Below are 20,076 nucleotides of genomic sequence, written 5' to 3' on the forward strand. Positions count from 1 at the left end.
TCAAGACCGTTATTATGGCCAGAGGTAGTAGTTCTGGGTACTGATTTCTCAGGATCTATGCACCCAAATTGCGTGAAAATGTAACCACATGTCAGTTCTAGTATAATATATTTGTCCAATGAATTCGCTTTTGTCATCTGCATTTCTTGTGGTGTAGCAATTTTAATGGCCAGTAGTGTAAATACCTGTATATGTGAATTATTTTTTTGTTCTTTAACAGGAAAGCCAAGAACGTACAAATTCTGGTAAAGTAATCAACTATGAATAAAACTACAACTGTTACTATTAATGCTGCTAATACCCTAATACTATTGCGCCAAACCCTTTCAGTTGTGCAGACGGTAAGAGAGCCATGTCTGCAACCCAGCGACTGCGTGCGATCCACCCATCCGTGTACTGGTTTCCAGAACGGAGCAGCTGCTGGCCGCCGTGTACTGGGGAGTCGCTGCCGCTGGGTGTCGCACCTGGCGCCGTTCCCCCGAAGCCTGAGCCGGCAGCGGGACTCGAGGGCGGCGCCGCTAACTTTCTCGTCGTTAAGAAAGTAATTACACGCGCATTCGCCTGGCTTAACGCCAACTTCACACCCGTCTCAGGTAATTAGCTTGACGTGAGCAAATCAGCAAGCAGCTGCAAGATTAATCTCCTCTGCTCTCTTGGCAGTCTTCGTCTGCAACGTGAGAAATATTCGCTGAAAATTTTACGTGGAGCTCTGGCATGCCGAATTTTGTGCCAAGTATATGAAAAATACACTGCACAAAAACTTAAAAGGATCACTTTTTAGGAACCCCATAATTGTTTCCCATTCCGACGCACAAGTTTGAAATTTCTCTTAAAGGTGCCTACAACCTTCCAGAGGCACACCTCAGACGTTCATGTGCCTGCAAGATATGTTAATGTATCACATTAATAGCAAAGTTGACCATATAATTTTGCTCAACGCCACCACGCACCAGTCAGACAATAGGAGAGTCGTCACACGCCCTCTTACCCACATTTCACCCCTCTTTTTGACACCTGTGGGACGGTGGTCAGAATCGCGACATCCAGCTTTTGAATCACGTGGTTTTCTTGTAAAGGTAAACATATCTGACACATTGCCGTTCAGAACAGACCCAAAAACGCCTCAGGGAGGGGAGGAGGTGATAAAGGTCGTCAATGAAAGCACCTCCCCTTGAGGTGCTGATTCTCGCAAATTTCGTGGTCGAAAACGACCGTTCGCAGTGTATTGATCAACGGGATGACACTGATGCCACCCCATGGGCGTCTCAACCCTACTCTAGGGATATCGTGGGGCTGCAGCTCCCTTGAACGTGGTGTGATCCCTTTCGAGTGTAGTGTGACGGCAATTTTTGCTCTGTTGTGCAGTTTGGTGCAGTTAACTCAGACACGTGGACGCTATTAATTTATCACAATGTTATTGCACCTGGCAGTGAAGGTCGGCTCTTGTGTTTACCTGCGCGTTTTAAGCCGATCTGAATGTGCTCCGCTATTTTAACGAATAGACTACTTTCTCTTCAAGCTATTCGGACTTCCCCAGTGTATACGACAGCCGAAAAAATAAATGTCGTTTTTGTTTTCTATAATGTCACTGCGCGTTTCCGATATCGGCCACGGGAGGTGACGCACAGCAATATCGTAGCAGGGTAGTTTTATCATTAATGAAAACTTATCCTTCCTAGCGGCAAGATGTAATTGTGCTGCAAATCGGATTTCAGTGTCAACATGTTGCATACGAAGCAGTCAAAACAAATTTGAACGTTGGCCTAAGGGAAGTTCAACGCCAAACCCTTCAAGGGCCCCTAGCGTGGAAAAAGCCCAAATGTGACATTTGTGTCATGTAATAGAGGAGTTCATTTTCATTTCCTCTCCTAGGCAAATCTGAATATGTAGCTTTTTTACACCCCGTATATAAAAGACGCAGTGAGTAACGTCGGAAGCACCGAGAGGCTGTTTGCGGATGATACTGTTGTATATAGAGAAGTCGTACGCTGAAAAGTAGTGACGAAATGCAGGATGAGCTAGAGAGAATCGGCATTCGGTGCACTGATTGGCAGTTGACCCTCAGCACAGACAACTGTAACGTATTGCTAATAAACAACCGGAAACTACCGTCATTGTATGATTAACCAACTACCGAAGAATCGCTGCAAGCAGTCACATCCGTTAAGTATCTTTGATTATACCTAAGGAACTATTTTAGGTCGAACGACCGTATGGAACAAATTTTAGGGGAGACAGATGCAAGACTGAGTTTCAGCAGAAAAATCCTCTGGAAGTGTAGTCCACAGACGAAGGTGAACGCTTCCAAGGTGCTCGTTCGGCCGATGCTTGACTATTGATCGTCAGCACAGGACCCTAATCAGAAATGGTACAGGGAATAGGGAAGATCCGAATAATCACAAACTTGAAACTTCCTGGCAGATTAAAACTGTGCGCCGGACCGAGGCAAGTGCACTACCATCTGAGCTACACAAGCACGACTCACGCCCCGTCCTCACAGCTTCACTTCTTCCAGTACCTCGTCTCCTACCTTCCAAAGGTCCCGAGTTCGAGTCTCGGTCCGGCACACAGTTTTAATCTGCCAGGAAGTTTCATATCAGCGCACACTCCGCTGCAGAGTGAAAATCTCATTCTGGAATCACAGACTTGTTTAGTAAGCTAGAAAGCGTCACTGAGCTGCACATCCGAGTCAGTGGCAGACGCTACAAGGGATGCATCATAGCAGTGTCACGTTTACAATTCTTAGTGCGTACGTTAATAGAAGAACCAAGCAATACATTGGATCATCCTAAGTATATTTCACGAAAAGACGATAATGAAAATTAGAAAGCATCGAATTCACACGGAGGCCGACTCTATATGGTCCTTGTCGAGCACACCTTAAGGTGTCTTGCGGAATACAGACGTACATGTCGATCAGCGCAATTCGTCGCACCCGCATCGTGCGTGTCACATCTCCGAAGGCATGTTGGCACTGGGGTTTTCACGTAGTACCGTGTTAGCGGCAAACCGTAGTCAACGTGTAAAATACAGGGATCACCACTGCATACAGTGAATAGATGGACATCAGCACACCGTATTTTTCGTCATTTCAATGATGGCCAACGACAATTCTTGAGCTGTAATGGGTTAGAGAATCACCGCCCCCGATGTATATACCTGTTCTACATACGTCAGAGAGCACATGTATTACCGCTCTTAAACAAACACCGTCATTTGGTGCTACCAGATTGGTGAGTGGCGGTCTATGTTAGTAAATGTCGGTAGCGCGGTACAGACAGGCCAGATATTGCGAGAGACGATGTGTCCCACCTACCTCCAGGGCACGATTCAGGCACGTCGAAAAGGCATTGCGTATGGGGTGCGTTTGCATGGGATGAAGTGCAATCCTATCACTGGCACTCACTGGCTAACGATACAGAAATCTACTACACGATCATGCGAACCCTTTTGTTCGCTCACGGGACCCTGAAGTTACACTGTACCTTCATCTCGGCGCTATACCTCCTCCTGATATCCGACTAACCTCAGAATGATTTAGGGGGAAACCATAGCAGGATGTGTATGTGGCTTTAGGTCACCTGTCCTTCTGAACAATCCTCCTTGCGAGAGAAAATTACACAAAGAAATATCATTCAGTCAGATCGGCTTTCATCGCCAAGAAGAGAGAGGGAGTTGTTCTCCATGAACAATTAGAGTTAGAGAAGGGTTGATGGACGGTCCTGGAATTTCAGACGAAATTTAAGTAATTAAAACACTTTTTATGATCAAATTTTGCTCAAATTGATTAAAACATAATTTTTGGTCCGTAATATTGGATTATCCATTTTTAATTTTCAAAATCTAACTTCAGATTTGTGTTCAGCAACATCAAAAATATATAACATACAGTTTTTATGAAAACAGAGATAATAATGCACATGAAAGTTTTCCCTAAACTTTAAACAGGTTTTTCTCGGGAACGATTTGTCAAAAATGTGTGCAGCATAAAATAAAAACAGTTCAACCTGTAAGGGGTCCGTAGGCCCTTACTATAAGTTTTGCGACAGCACAGGTCGACAGGACAAACAATCGATAGTGTGTGTCGGGTTGCGAGAGCGAGAGCGAGTGTTGAGACAGGAGTGTGGTACGCGCTGTGGGCCGAGCCGGGTGGAGGTCTGTTGCTGGAATGCAAGACCGTACCGACAAAGGGAGTGGCCATCGCCGTGGTTTAACCCCTTTGTGTTAGAAATATTCGGGAAAGTGAAAAAGTATAATTACTAGTGTGATTCAGTGATATTTTTGTGCCGATATTTGTAATTACGCGTCTACCGCGCCGGCATCATTTGGATTGCAGTGTTGGATTGCAGTGTTGGATTATAGTGTTGGATTACAATGAGTGAAATTGCGTGTGACGATAATGATTAACGGAAGGGCCTGTGCTGAGATTAGTCGTTATTAATTCTGTACGACGAAGGCAGTGGCTGTCTCCTTATTTTGGTGTTTTTGTGAAGAATATAGGTCGCTGATTAATGAAGCTGTGTTGTTGTTCTTCTTACCACCAGACATTTCATTATTACAGCATTCGAAAAGGACAAAATGGAATGTAACAACTCCGTAGCAGTCCAATCCGATTGCCAGCCCCATTAGGTACACGGTCACATTAATTAATATCTGTTTTGGGCTGCTATCAGATCTCGATCGAGCGGGATAAGTCAGTAAGATTAAACCGGAGTGTTACAAACCTATTAACTTCTACCTTTGACCCCCGATAAGTAAACACTTTTCTTGGAAGCTTGTGCCTATGATATACTAAAGTTGTTAATATTAACAATTTTTGTGAAGCCATAAAGAGTGAACATACCTCCAAAAATCGAACTCCAACTTCGAGTTGCCATCATATCGTTAAATTTGAGGTTATTTCATTATGGTTGGATATAAGGTCCCATAAATTTAATGTTATCCATTTTTGATTTCAGATAACTCCAGTCTGCGTACTTCAAACTCGCAAGCCCTAATCAAACCATAATTAAGGGCGCCATTCTGTGTTGTAAATTTAAAATAAAGTTCAAAGTATATTCAATCATATTCCCCAAACAGGTCATTTTCTCAAAAAAATCTAAACTTTGCTTATTTTTTGCTCATTTGAATTAGAACCTGTCCTTCATGTTTTACAGAACCCTAAACGATTAGTAGTAGTAGATGTACGATGAAATAACTTAAGTCAAATAAGCCCACTAGAGGATCAATGGGGGATGATTCTTTAGACGATACGTGCCACAAATGGGGAAAGTGACGCTGACAAAGGGCGAACTGCTAAGGGCCGGCGCCTGCGAACGAACATCTCGGAAAAGTCGAATCTGGTCAGCTGTTCACGTGCTACTGTTGTTCGCACCTAAGGAAATGGTGAAATGATGATGAAATCACTTGTAGACGACAAGGTGTCGGACGCCCATGCCTCTTCACAGAACGTGGAGGTCGCAGGCTTACCCGCTCTGCAAAGCAGGATCGACCGTGGTCTGTAGAAGATCTGACTGTGCACAACTGTTTCGGAGCACACACTTCATCGCACATACTTGAAAATGGGACTCTGCAGCAGACGACCCATACATGTACCGTTTATAGCACAGCAACATCATCAATTACGGATACAGTGGGCACGTGATCACCGAGACTGGTTCAAGAATCAATGTAAACATGTCGCCTGGTCGGATGAAGTGCGTTCCTTGTTACATCATGTCGATGGTTGTGTCCGGATACGCCATCATACAGGCGAACGGATGCTCGAAACATCCAGTGCGGTACAGTGACGGGGAAGTGGAGTCATTGCTACACCATGGAAGACACCTATGTTTCCGTGCGACCTTTGGTACGGCACGACATCTGTAGACGACGCAGATATATTGCGGGCAACCTGCATCCTTCATGCTTGATGTCTTTCCTGACGACAGTGCAATTGTCCGTGTCACAAGGGCAGAATCGTTTTACAGTGGTTTGAGGAACGTGATTTTGAACTCTCGTTGTATCTATTCCATCAAATACGGCTGATCTGACCTCGATGGAACACATCCGCGTCTGCGTCACTAACAGGTGCCAGTTATGCACCCACGAACCACCGAGCCGTAATTTAAGGCAATTGCGTGACCTGTCCGTAGACGTCTGGACCCACATACCTCCGTAAATCTAACAAGATCTCAGATCCATGAAGAATAGCTTGTGTACTGCGTTGAAAATGTGGAAGAATGCGCTATCAGCCAGGTCGTCGTTGTGTTTTGTTTCAGCAGTAGGTAAAAGGCAATTTAAAGATATAAACAGTACCACAGTATCACAAATTGTCCAAAAATTCGCCGACAAACAATATTTTCCCCCAAAATCGTAATCTACGTATTTTAACGAAAACAAATGTGATATCAATGCTGCCTACCCCTTAAAAACATCCAATTTTAATTAATATAATGTGATAATGTATATTTTGTTCATACGTGGATCCATAGCCTCCAAGTATTTTGTGAAAGAAAACGTTTTCCGTAGTAGGCTATACAGTTATATTCATTTTTCGTTGTAAGATTGGTCAATTTCGACACTTAAGTCGTTTTCAAGCACCTGCAAAAGAATACACCAACATGGACGAGTATTGCATAAAATATATATACTGTGGAAAACCATTAAACATCATTACAATTGTGATTAAATTCTACAGAAACAGTCTTACTTACTACTTATAAATAAACATTATACAGTACGTCATACTTGTTGTGGCATATAGTCGAAAACACATTACACTGGTGAATCCATATGTTAAGTATTTCATCTTTATTGCAATCTAAAAACGAATACGTCGTCCTACAAGCTTGTTACCACGTCATCCCATGTGTGAACCACAAGACTTCCAGTCTTAGTTTCTAGCAAAAATACGTTCAAAGATAACATAGCTGACTATCGCTAATGTACGTATTTGTATATTTCATATTCTGCTGGCGTGCCAATAAGTGCAAAGTTGATGTTACATACAACAACAGATTTTATGAAAAATATGTTGCAACGTCAAAACAGTTTAATGTAACATGCGTTACAACGTCAAAGTGGTACACATGAAGAGATATTTTATACAAAATTTTTAAGCGTATTGTATTTTAACTGGCATCAGTATGAAACAATTATAAAAGCGACACAGCAAAGCGATAAAATAATATTCAAAGTCTTAGTTTTGTGAAGATAAGATAGGTATCAGTGAGTTATAGATACTGTCATATTAATTGTCTAAAATGCAGCACGTATGCTCTTGCTATAGGAATACAGCAGTACAATGAAATACAATAAATGTATACGATGCTTGCTTTACACTTAAAAATATTACTGTTACATCTCAGTGCAGTATAATTGTAAAACGAGCCTACAACTGAAACTAAGATAGTGTACATGTCATTATTTATGAAGAGTGTGAGGCATGTAACTGGGGATGAAAAGTTAGGCACGAATGACACTTGAACATATCGTACATGCATTCTCAGAATACGACAATTCAGGGCGTACGGTAATTATACATTAAATGATATTTATAAAACACGTCTTTCTAAGAATCTCAAGTGATTCACAGGGCTGTAAATATTGTTACATCACATCGGAAAATAAAACATAGCATTACAACAAGTAACTGAGACATACGTGTAAGAAACTGAGTGATTTGTCAAAGATTACTGGAATAATAGGTACCACGTACGAAAGCAACTTATATTCCCTGTTTAGTATAAGACGGTACTTGAAATCTTCTGTAGCTAAATTACAATTAATAGAAAGTCATATAAAACATAGCCATGAGTAAGTCATTAATAAAATATTACCACGTAGGTGTAGCATTATTCATAAATAATTACAATAAAAAGCGGGCATATCATCTAGACTGTTACAGTTACGGTCTTAAAGTGAACCTATAATTATCTGTTAAACAAGTATATGGTCCAGTGTCTCGTACACTGTTTTGCCCAGTGTATGTGTTTAATGTAATACTCCTCCATGTTGCTGAATTCTTTTGTAGGTACTTGAAAATGATTTAACTTCGAAATTGGCTTCGCACAAAGAACTGAAGATAAGTGTATTACCTATTATGGACAATGTTTTCTTTCGCAATATTTGATAATGCTTTAGTGCTTCTCAAAATACGAGGGTTGGAACTTAAAAAGTGGCAACTATTTATTTACAACCGATAAAAAAGAGTTACATCTTTGCACGTGTTACTGTCCTTCAAAGTAGTCACCAGCGTTGTGTAGAACCCGTTGCCAGCGATGTGGAAGGCGTAGTATACCGTTAGCAGAGTGTTCTGTTGATGGTACGAATGGAGCGGTCTACTGCCTGTCGAATCTCTCGAACAGTTCTGAAGCCTATGCCACGAATGGTTCCTTCATCTTCGGAACCAAATCAAAGTCACAAGGACTTAGTCCGGGGAGTGTGGTGGACGGTACAGTACTTCCCAGTCCCATCGACCGAACAGAGCAGCCACAGCTTGCACTGTACGCGCCAGCGCATTGCCGTGCAAAATGATGGGTGAGTTGCGCAAAAAGTGTCGCCCCTTCTTTCGCAAAGCTGGTCGCAGGTAATGCTCCAAAAACGAACAGTAAAACTGTGCATTGACGGTCTGCCGTGGAGGAACGTAATGCGTTAGGCTAACACCATCACAGTCGTACACGAGAATCACCATAACTTTAGACCACTCCATTCGCACCATCAACAGAGCAGGCTCTGCTAACGGTATACTACGCCTCCCACATCGCTGGCAACGGGTTCTGCACAACGCTGGTGAATACTTTGATGGACAGTAACACGTGCAAACATGTAACTCTTTTGTATCGGTTGTGAATAAATACACTCCTGGAAATTGAAATAAGAACACCGTGAATTCATTGTCCCAGGAAGGGGAAACTTTATTGACACATTCCTGGGGTCAGATACATCACATGATCACACTGACAGAACCACAGGCACATAGACACAGGCAACAGAGCATGCACAATGTCGGCACTAGTACAGTGTATATCCACCTTTCGCAGCAATGCAGGCTGCTATTCTCCCATGGAGACGATCGTAGAGATGCTGGATGTAGTCCTGTGCAACGGCTTGCCATGCCATTTCCACCTGGCGCCTCAGTTGGACCAGCGTTCGTGCTGGACGTGCAGACCGCGTGAGACGACGCTTCATCCAGTCCCAAACATGCTCAATGGGGGACAGATCCGGAGATCTTGCTGGCCAGGGTAGTTGACTTACACCTTCTAGAGCACGTTGGGTGGCACAGGATACATGCGGACGTGCATTGTTCTGTTGGAACAGCAAGTTCCCTTGCCGGTCTAGGAATGGTAGAACGATGGGTTCGATGACGGTTTGGATGTACCGTGCACTATTCAGTGTCCCCTCGACGATCATCAGTGGTGTACGGCCAGTGTAGGAGATCGCTCCCCACACCATGATGCCGGGTGTTGGCCCTGTGTGCCTCGGTCGTATGCAGTCCTGATTGTGGCGCTCACCTGCACGGCGCCAAACACGCATACGACCATCATCGGCACCAAGGTAGAAGCGACTCTCATCGCTGAAGACGACACGTCTCCATTCGTCCCTCCATTCACGCCTGTCGCGACACCACTGGAGGCGGGCTGCACGATGTTGGGGCGTGACCGGAAGACGGCCTAACGGTGTGCGGGACCGTAGCCCAGCTTCATGGAGACGGTTGCGAATGGTCCTCGCCGATACCCCTAGGTGCAACAGTGTCCCTAATTTGCTGGGAAGTGGGGGTGCGCTCCCCTACGGCACTGCGTAGGATCCTACGGTCTTGGCGTGCATCCGTGCGTCGCTGCGGTCCGGTCCCAGGTCGACGGGCACGTGCACCTTCCGCCGACCACTGGCGACAACATCGATGTACTGTGGAGACCTCACGCCCCACGTGTTGAGCAATTCGGCGGTACGTCCACCCGGCCTCCCGCATGCCCACTATACGCCCTCGCTCAAAGTCCGTCAACTGCACATACGGTTCACGTCCACGCTGTCGCGGCATGCTACCAGTGTTAAAGACTGCGATGGAGCTCCGTATGCCACGGCAAACTGGCTGACACTGACGGCGGCGGTGCACAAATGCTGCGCAGCTAGCGCCATTCGACGGCCAACACCGCGGTTCCTGGTGTGTCCGCTGTGCCGTGCGTGTGATCATTGCTTGTACAGCCCTCTCGCAGTGTCCGGAGCAAGTATGGTGGGTCTGACACACCGGTGTCAATGTGTTCTTTTTTCCATTTCCAGGAGTGTAGTTGCACTATTTAAGTTCCAACCCTCGTATATTGGTACAGTGAAAATCCTTTTAGATAAGTTTACGAATATAATATTGATAGAAATTTCTATTTAAGCAGTTTAAACAGCATGTGTTTCAACGGATTAATTAACGTATTTTCGATTGATTCAGTCATACTGTCTGTTTTGCATCTAATTTTACTGAGAACACGAATCAACAAACACAAGTCATACTTATGAGAAATTCGACCATTCCATACGATCACCCAATTCACCCAAGTTAATGGAAAGGACTGTATGAGACCAGCATTTTTGCAGTATAATATGTTTATCTATAGATTATTAACTAGTGGACATTTTCGTGGTGAACTTCGATGACTTCTTATCTTCGTTTATAAGGGACATATTTGTGTTCCAAAGAATCACGGAAAACAGAAAGGGAGCCACTGCTGCTTCTTCCTCAGTAAAAAAAAATTAGGTATCTGGTAATATTGGCTTAATCCGCAAAGTGGCAGTTTGGGATGAAACTGTGCATGCAGTACCTAAGAGTGTTTACATATCGAACTGCCGCCGCTGTGTAGCGTTGCGAGATACCCGTATATTAATGTTGCCTGGACGCGGTGTGGAGTTACGCGGGGGGAGCGAGCAGGTTCGTTAGCCTTTACTCGGCCGGCGGCGGAGCTGAAACTTTGTCCGCTGTCCGCGCCAGCTCCCTGTGGGAGCGATATGTCCAGTGCGTGTGGCCCTCCCAGGAAATACGTTCTGCGGTTCCAGCCCCGTGGGCAATCATCTCCGAGGTTACGTGTTGACACAACCAGACGCACAGGTTACAAACGCTTCAGGGGGAGCTAACAGGGTTTGCCGCAAATATTTACCCTCAGAAGCGTTCCTCCGGGGATGGCGAGGGAGTTCCGCTGCGTGTCAACATCATTTACCCGCGCATAACGCGCACGCCGTGGAAGTATCTCAAAGGCTCTGCGTCTGCCCACCCGTCGTGTCAATGGCGCCATGCGAGTATGCCGCCATTCTAATACTTCAACCGAAGCGAAGGCGCTTGAAAGGATACTTGTTTTCCTCACTCTCTGATAGGTTCTAGAAATTCCATATTATTTTCTTATATGTGTATATTTTTGCAGGACAGACAGGCGAATGTAAGTATATGGTCATAGACAACTATTTCGTAGATTCCAGGAGACAAGACCGACACAACGATGAAATGGTACGTGGATATGTGACATTAGAATACATGAAGTAGCAATTTGGATGTAGAGGAAGCCTTCATGGAGCATTCGGGGGAGTTCGGCCGCCATATTGCATGTCCCTTATAGCTGACGCAACGTCGGCGACTTGAGAGTCAATGATGATGAAAATTATGATGAAGGTCACACAACACCCAGTCCCCTGTCGGGATTCGAACCAGGGTCCCCTGCGTGGTATGCGGTAACGCTACCGCTACGGTACGGAGGCGGACAGTGGACTAGAGATTTACGCTGTGTATATGGAGAGGAATTCCTTTCTCATCACCAGAGCAACACTCCTGTTGCTAGCGTCCACAACAGAGGTTCCCCCTCTAAAAGGCGGCCTCGTACTCGTTATCGTGCGAGCAAGAACCACCGACCTCTTCGTCTATAATACGGTGTGGCGTTGGCGGAGGTCCTCCCCATCTTTTAACAGTCTCTTGGATATACTCCGACCAGCATCTCTTCAACCACCGATCCATATAACACATATCTACCTTTATCGTACCATATCGTACATATTATTTCGTCCAACTTGGCTACATTCGCAAAGATCTCGCGGTCGGTCACCCGCCCATTATAGCGTCCCCAGTGAAATAATACGAAAAGACTTAAAAACAGTATTTATAAATAAGAGACATTTAAAAATTGAATAATATACGTTTTTCTCATGTACCCGTGAAATAATAATAATTTCTCTGTGTAAGTTACGAGGGCAAATAAATATAAGAAAATGATCTAGATAGACTACAAGATACGCTCTTTTGTTAATTTTTTAGTCGTCTTCACTTCTTCTCTTGTCTTGGTTGTGTGTAGACGGACATCTTGCAAGTGCTGGCAAATGTAAGTATAATTGTACTACTTAAGCAGATAATATATTGATTTAATATTATTGTTAACTTTTAGTTTGTAACAGGTGATCCCGATTTCATGTCCACCTTCCTTGAATTAACCTGCATTCGAGTAATTTACAGTGCAACAATCGCAGCGGTCGATGCAGTCTACGACGCTATTACGTGGCGATATTAACTTATAAAATTTAGCGGAAGCGAAAAACTTGCCCGCTATTAACATAATATACATTTTTCTCCACAGCCGACCGACGTTGCAGAAAATACGTAGCTTTAAGATTCTTATTTTCAGTACAACAGCCGAGAGTCAGAGCCAGGACTCCGACTACAATGCAATGGTTAACGGAGGAAGAAAAAACACTCTCGCGCGTCTGTGGACCGCAATTGTAATTAATAACTAAAGATTTTTTGCTTTAAAGTAAACTGACTAGCCGAGGAAATTAATATGAAAAGTTTATTCCATTGTTTAACTTATATGCTCATGTTTTAAGATTCAGCAAGTCTAACATTCATTAACGTAACAAATAATTTAAGATTAATATTGTTAAAAAGAAGAACTTCACAAAAGCATTTAATTTGTAAATCAAAATTGAATGAAATATTTTGATTAAGGCCAACCACGTAAGTCGGCAACAATAAACATTACCAATAAATAATAAATTAAATTACGACGGCCGACGTACGCGAGACCACCAAGTGCGAAGGACTTTTACCACGTGTTTACATCGGCCACCCCTCGCAGCCCCGAGGAGGTACTTCACGAAGTCGTTAATCCGCAGACGGTTTGGGGATGTGTCCACGCACCCTTTTTACCGTCGAAATGTTCGTGCAGATGGTTGTTGTCTTGCAAATGTCCCCATCTGTTAACTCAGGGATCGAGACGTGGCTGCACGATCCGTTACAGCCATGCGGATAAGATGCCTGTCATCTCGACTGCTAGTGATACGGTGCCGTTGGGATCCAGCACGGCGTTCCGTATTACCCTCCTGAACACACCGATTGCATATTGTGCTAACAGTCATTGGATGTCGACCAACGCGGGCAGCAATGTCGCGATACGATAAACCGCAATCGCCATAGGCTACAATCCGACCTTTATCAAAGTCGGAAACTTGATGGTACGCATTTTTCCTCCTTACACAAGGCATCACAACAACGTTTCACCAGGCAACGCTGGTCAACTGCTGTTTGTGTATGAGAAATCTGTTGTAAACTTTCCTCATGTCAGCACGTTGTAGGTGTCGCCACCGGCGCCAACCTTGATGAATACTCTGAAAAGCTAATCATTTTCATATCACAGCATCCTCTTCCTGTCGGTTAAATTTCGCATCCGTAGCACGTCATCTTCGTGGTGTAGTAATTTTAATGGCCAGTAGTGTAGAAGTCGAAGGACAGTTTTTAATTCAAGCGTCCCTCGTGGCACTTTAATAGGGAAATTTGCCGTCCTCCTTATAGCCCGTTTTTGCACTAAAGCTCTGTTTGGACTCGCTGTGTTTCGAGAGGCGTTGTAATGGCCTGTGGCGCCCGCATGGCGGATGCCGCGCTGCTAGGCCCGCAGTTTAATTGGCTGCCCGGCTGCTGTCCGCCAGAATCTGCCCGGAGCTGTTCTGCGCTGTTCTATGCCGCGCCGCGCCGCTGTGATGGATTGCGGGCGCGCTGCCAAACTGACGGTCCGCACCCACACCCACAGCCTTCAGTCCTTCCTCCCTCACCCCCTCACTCGCCCGTCCGCAACCCACCACTCTACACAGGTTTTCAATTTCCCGCCGGCATGCTGCTGCCCGCGGCAGAGCTGATTTCGTTTGTTCCGGAGGATCTGCTCTGCCGCCGGGGCACGATCTTAACACTCGCGGTGTTTGGTGTTGGCCAGACACACGCGGACTGGGGGGTTAGACACTAGAGCGAGACAGTAAAAGGAACATGAAAATGCGCCCGTGAGTCTTAGAGTATTAAAATAAATTTCACTTTACTTATTGTTCCTTCTTATTGCGACTGATGACCATAGATGTTAAGTCCCGTAGTGCTCAGAGCCTTCTTATTGCACTATCATGATTAAGGGGGTAGGACGTCAAACGGGACGACTTGTAGCAGGAGAGAAACCACAGGAATTTTCAATTTCCACTGTCTATACTTTTAAAAATAAATTCATAAAACTTTGTCAGAATGACGAGAAAGGATTCAGGATTTACGCTTATAGTGGTGGAAGTTCAAAAATATAAGAAAATAATTTATTTTTTTACATTTGTATTTCACCTTTTCTTCACTTATCATTGACTGAATTTGTTGCAATAGGTACACTTTTCTTCATAAGTAAGGGAGATTCTTAGATTAATTTTTCACAGCATACAAACCATACTTACACGTGTATGAAACTCTAGAATGTTCTAAATATATTAAAAACTGTGGTAAAAATTGAGATAATTAACTATATTTTTGAATTTTTTTCTAAACATAAAGTTTAAAATGTAACAGCACATTAATTTTTAAATAATTTCTAGAGTTTCATACACCTGTAAGTATGGTTTGTATGCTGTGCAAAATTCATCGAAGAATCTCTCTTACTTATGAAGAATCGTGTACCTATAGCAACGAACACAGCCAATAGAAGTGAAAAAAATGATGAACTCTCACATGTAAAAAAAATTATTTTTTAATTTTTTTTAACTTCCACTGCTATGATTGTGAATTCTGAATCCTTCCTGGTCATGCTGCCAAAGTTTTACGAATTTATTCGTAAAAGTATAGACAGTGGAGATTAAAATGTCCTGTGGTGTCGGTCGTGCGGTAGCGTTCTCGCTTCCCGCGCCCGGGTTCCCGGGTTCGATTCCCGGCGGGGTCAGGGATTTTTCTCTGCCTCATGATGACTGGGTGTTGTGTGATGTCCTTAGGTTAGTTAGGATTAAGTAGTTCTCAGTTCTAGGGGACTGATGACCATAGATGTTAAGTCCCATAGTGCTCAGAGCCATTTGAACTATTTTTTTTCCTGTGGTGTCTCTCCTACTCCAAGACGGCCCGTTTGACGTCCTACCCCCCTCAATGTCTACACTGTTGATGTTATTTAATCAGTCAGCTACAGTAGCAGTGGCACCTAATTACGGAATTTATTAAAATCTGCACTTGGCTGTGCAAACAGCCATAAAGTATAATAATATGACTTCGTGCTCCAGGGACACAAATGCACATAAATTAGCAACAAATTTCACTCGTATCAGCAACTAGACGATTACTCTGAAACTCATACTTAAGTGCCTGGCAGATGGTTCATCCAACCATCTTAAGACTATTTCCCTACCGAACACCGTCAAACAGCACGCGGGAAAAACGAACACTTAAATCTTCCCGTACGAGCTCTGATTTCACTTATTATTTCACGATAATTATTATTCCCTATATAGGTGCGCGCCAACGAAAGATATTCGCATTATGAGGAAAAAAAGTAGATGACTGAAATTTCGTGAAAAGATCTCGCCGCAATGAAAAATGCATTTTTTAAAATGATTGCCATCCCAACTCTCTTATCACATCCGTGACTCTCTCTCCCCTATTTCACGATAGCAGGAAAGGAGCTGCCCTTCCTTGAACTTTTTCGGTGTCCTATGTTAACGCTATCTGGTAAGTGAGCCGGTACGGCTCACTATTTGAATTTTTTTCTTTTTGAAACCACCTGCCTTCTCAGTATTCTCCGCCATGTCAATATCGACATCGGATTGGAGTCTCTGGTTGCCGCGTATCTTTGGTGAGTTGGCTTCTCGCGCGACGCGAAGCGTCAGGACGAGGAAGAAGGAGGTTACTGTGAGAGAGCTCTTGACTGTGCGTGAGGAGCGACGCAGGTGTCGGAGGGCAAGACCGCTTGATCGGTGGGTCGCTCGGAAGCTGTCGGTTAAGAATTCTAAAAAGTTGCACGTGTATCACACTTAAAGAGTAGTGTAAGCTTTGCTTCGGCACTGCAGTTAGAGCGCTGCTTGGGAGAGGAGCATGGATATCGGAGCTGTCATACATTTAGCTACTTTAAAGTAAATGATTGTTTTGGATCGAAGGTGGATCCAAGTGAGGGACCGAATCATTGCTTGTCTTATTAAGAAACTTAAGTCGGCTCCGAGCGTGTTAAACTCTGCTATCTACAGTTATAACGAGTAATTTGACACTCTGGTACTGTCCACGAGTGAACATTGGAGGTACTCTTAAGTGTTTGTAATAATGGAAAGATTGACTGTGGAACTTTTCAGTCGGACGTTTATGAATCGTGTTAATTGTAGTTCACTTCTTATGGTATTTTACAGTTCTACCTGTCGTGGCGAAATGGCAGAAAGTAATTTCATAACTTAACTTGGGCAGTCATTCTGTGGTTCGGTGTGGCCCTCCCAAGAGCTAAGCCCCAGAGATTTTGTTAGTGACTTTGCTGAGGTTGGCTCGCAACAGTTGGTTTGTCTCTTGTCCACCCCACCGTACTGCAGTTTGGTGCTGTGCGGTATAGTCGAAGTGTTCAGTAGTACCGCATCTGCTCCCTCGGCAGTTTCAAGATTTGCGAGCCGCATCCATATCGACGTATAATCCTAGTATGCAATTTGTGTAAGTTGGTTGCGTCCTGTTAACGTTTTGTACATCGTGGAAAATCTTCCGGCCGGCCGAAGTGGCCGTGCGGTTAAAGGCGCTGCAGTCTGGAACCGCAGGACCGCTACGGTCGCAGGTTCGAATCCTGCCTCGGGCATGGATGTTTGTGATGTCCTTAGGTTAGTTAGGTTTAACTAGTTCTAAGTTCTAGGGGACTAATGACCTCAGCAGTTGAGTCCCATAGTGCTCAGAGCCATTTGAACCATTTTTGAAAATCTTCCCCGTACCGTATGTCATCCTGAAGGACAGCACGGTGCGCAACTGTGCATAACCACGACGAAATCAAAAGATATGTATTGTATATTATTTTTTAACGGATGTGACCACTTAGCTTAAGAGTTGATTTGTGTGTTTTTTATTTATTTTGAAAGGAAGAGATTTATGTACCTGGTTAATTATAACATCTGTGCTTAATTATTTGTCAAAAATCCCTGGGTGTCGTAGGTATCACATGTAGGGAGGTATACGGTGTGAAGTGTTTAAAAAGAAGAAAGTTATTTTGAGATACGGTGCGCATCGCAGAGGCTACGGGGTTTGAGTGTACGTTTAGTAATCAGATTTTATTTTATTTAAGTTACTGTTTTAATTAAAATTTTGTGATGAATATTTTATTGCCTTTAGACATCACACGTGATATCTAGGAAAACTTCGGTATTGTCATGCGGCGTTAGAATGTTTTATTTAACATTGCATTATGCAATTTGTATTTTTTTCCTTTGCTTGAGAAGGGACTTTGAGTTTTAAGCGTTGTAAATTGATTCTCAGAGCTGTTCTTTAATATGTTATTATACAAGAGACTATTGGTTAAGTAATGCTTCACGAACTTTCATTAAGAAACTACCCACATTAAAAAAGGTTTTGCATCATCCCCGTTCTCAGAACTCCTGAAGATGGACGTTGGCTGTGGATATTGTATCACAGACACAGTCGCTTTGACTGTTCAGAGGTGTCACTAAACCCGCCCAAATATGTAAACAACCATGCATGAGGCGCGCCTATTACACGGAGGGGGTCCGACAGTCGATCAGTTCCAGTCATTCCACCAGGAAGGAGATACAAGGCATTATTCAAGCGGGTGGCGTTGCTATCAGGGTTCCTCCGAGCCGTAATCCGTAGGGTGTGGCCATCCACTGCAGTAGTAGCCCTTGGGCGGCCTGAGCGACGCAGGCGTATCATCGACAGTGGCTGTCTTCCTGTATCTCCTCGATGTCCGAACAACATCTGTTTGGTTCACTCCGAGTCGCTTGGACAGTTCCCTTGTTGAGAGCCCTTCGTGGCATAAAGTAACAATGCGGACGCGATCGAGCCGCTGTATTGACCGCCCAGGCATGGTTGAAGTACAGTGTTGTCTGTACTTCAGCCATGCCTGGGCGGTCAATACAGCGGCTCGATCGCGTCCGCATTGTTACTTTATGCCACGAAGGGCTCTCAACAAGGGAACTGTCCAAGCGACTCGGAGTGAACCAAACAGATGTTGTTCGGACATCGAGGAGATACAGAAAGACAGCAACTGTCGATGATACTCCTGCGTCGCTCAGGCCGCCCAAGGGATACTACTGCAGTGGATGACCACACCCTACGGATTATGGCTCGGAGGAACGCTGATAGCAACGCCACCCTGTTGAATAATGCTTTTCGTGCAGCCACAGGACGTCGTGTTACGACACAAACTATGCACAGTAGACCCAACAACATGCCGAATGGACCGCTCAGGATTAGCATCACGTTCTCTTCACCTACGAGTGTCGCATATGCCTTTGACGAGACAGTCGTCGGAGACGTGTTTGCAGGCAACCCCGTCAGGCTGACCGCCTTGGAGGTTAGTGTAACCAGCGAGTGCAGTAAGATGGAGGTTCCCTGCTGTTTTGGGGTGACATTATGTGGGGTCGACGTACGCCACTGGTGGTCATGGAAGGCGCCGTAACGGCTGTACGATACGTGAATGCCATCCTCCGATCGATAGTGCGACCATATCGGCAGCATATTCGTCTTCATGGACGACAATTCGCGCCCCCATCGTTGACATCATGTGAATGACTGCCTTCATGATAACGACATCGCTCGACTAGAGTGACCAGCATGTTCTTCAGAGATGAACGCTATCGAACATGCCTGGGATAGATTGAAAAGGGCTGTTTATGGACGACATGACCCACCAGCCACTCTGTGGGATCTACGCCGAATCAACGTTGAGGTGTGGGACAACCTAGACCGACAGTGCCTTGATGAACTTGTGGATAGTATGCCACGACGAATACAGGCATGCATCAATGCAAGAGTACGTGATACTGAGTAGTAGAGGTACCAGTATGTACAGCAATCTGGACCACCATCTTAATGGTCAGAATGCAAAACGCTGTGCTGAATAATTCAAAGAATGTTGAAAGCAGAAAAGTTTTAGTACTGTGGAGAAATCACAAAGAGATTCGCACAAGCTTCAATTTTTGGTACACTCTTATTTATTATGTATGCGAATGACCTTCCATTTAACATTCGTCAAGCAGAACAGACGATACTAGTGTTATACCAAATCTCATTGGAGAGAAGGTAACAAAAGAGGTCTTTGATAATGTTTCTCAAAGATTTATTAAGGGCTTTAATGAAAATGGAATCTCCCTAAATTTTGTGAAAACACACTGTATTCAGTTCTGTACAACAAACAGTCATACCGGCCACTCATGTAGCACATGAACAGGAGTTAGTAACATACTAGATTATTCCTAATTTTTGATGTACATATTGCTGAAAAGCCCATGGCATTGCCTCAGTGGTAACACTGGTTCCCATCAGATCACCGAAGTTAAGTGCTGTCGGGCTTGGCTAGCATTTGGGCGGGTAACCGTCTGAGTCTGCCCAGTGCTTTTGGCAAGCGGGGTGCATTCAGCCCGTATGAGGCAAACTGAGGAGCTCCTTGATTGAGAAGTAGTAGCTCCGGTCTCGTAAACTGACATACGGCCGGGAGAGCGGTGTGCTGAATTCATGCCCCTCCATATCTGCATCCAGTGACGCTAATGGGCTGAGGATGATACAGCAGACTGTCCGTACCGGTGGGCTTTCAAGGCCTGTTCGGACGAAGTTTTTAGTTATATTGCCGAAAACTGAACTGGAGCAAGCATGTTACTGTGCTGACG

This window comes from Schistocerca americana, chromosome 1 (genome assembly GCF_021461395.2).
Source record: "Schistocerca americana isolate TAMUIC-IGC-003095 chromosome 1, iqSchAmer2.1, whole genome shotgun sequence".
Taxonomy (NCBI): domain Eukaryota; kingdom Metazoa; phylum Arthropoda; class Insecta; order Orthoptera; family Acrididae; genus Schistocerca; species Schistocerca americana.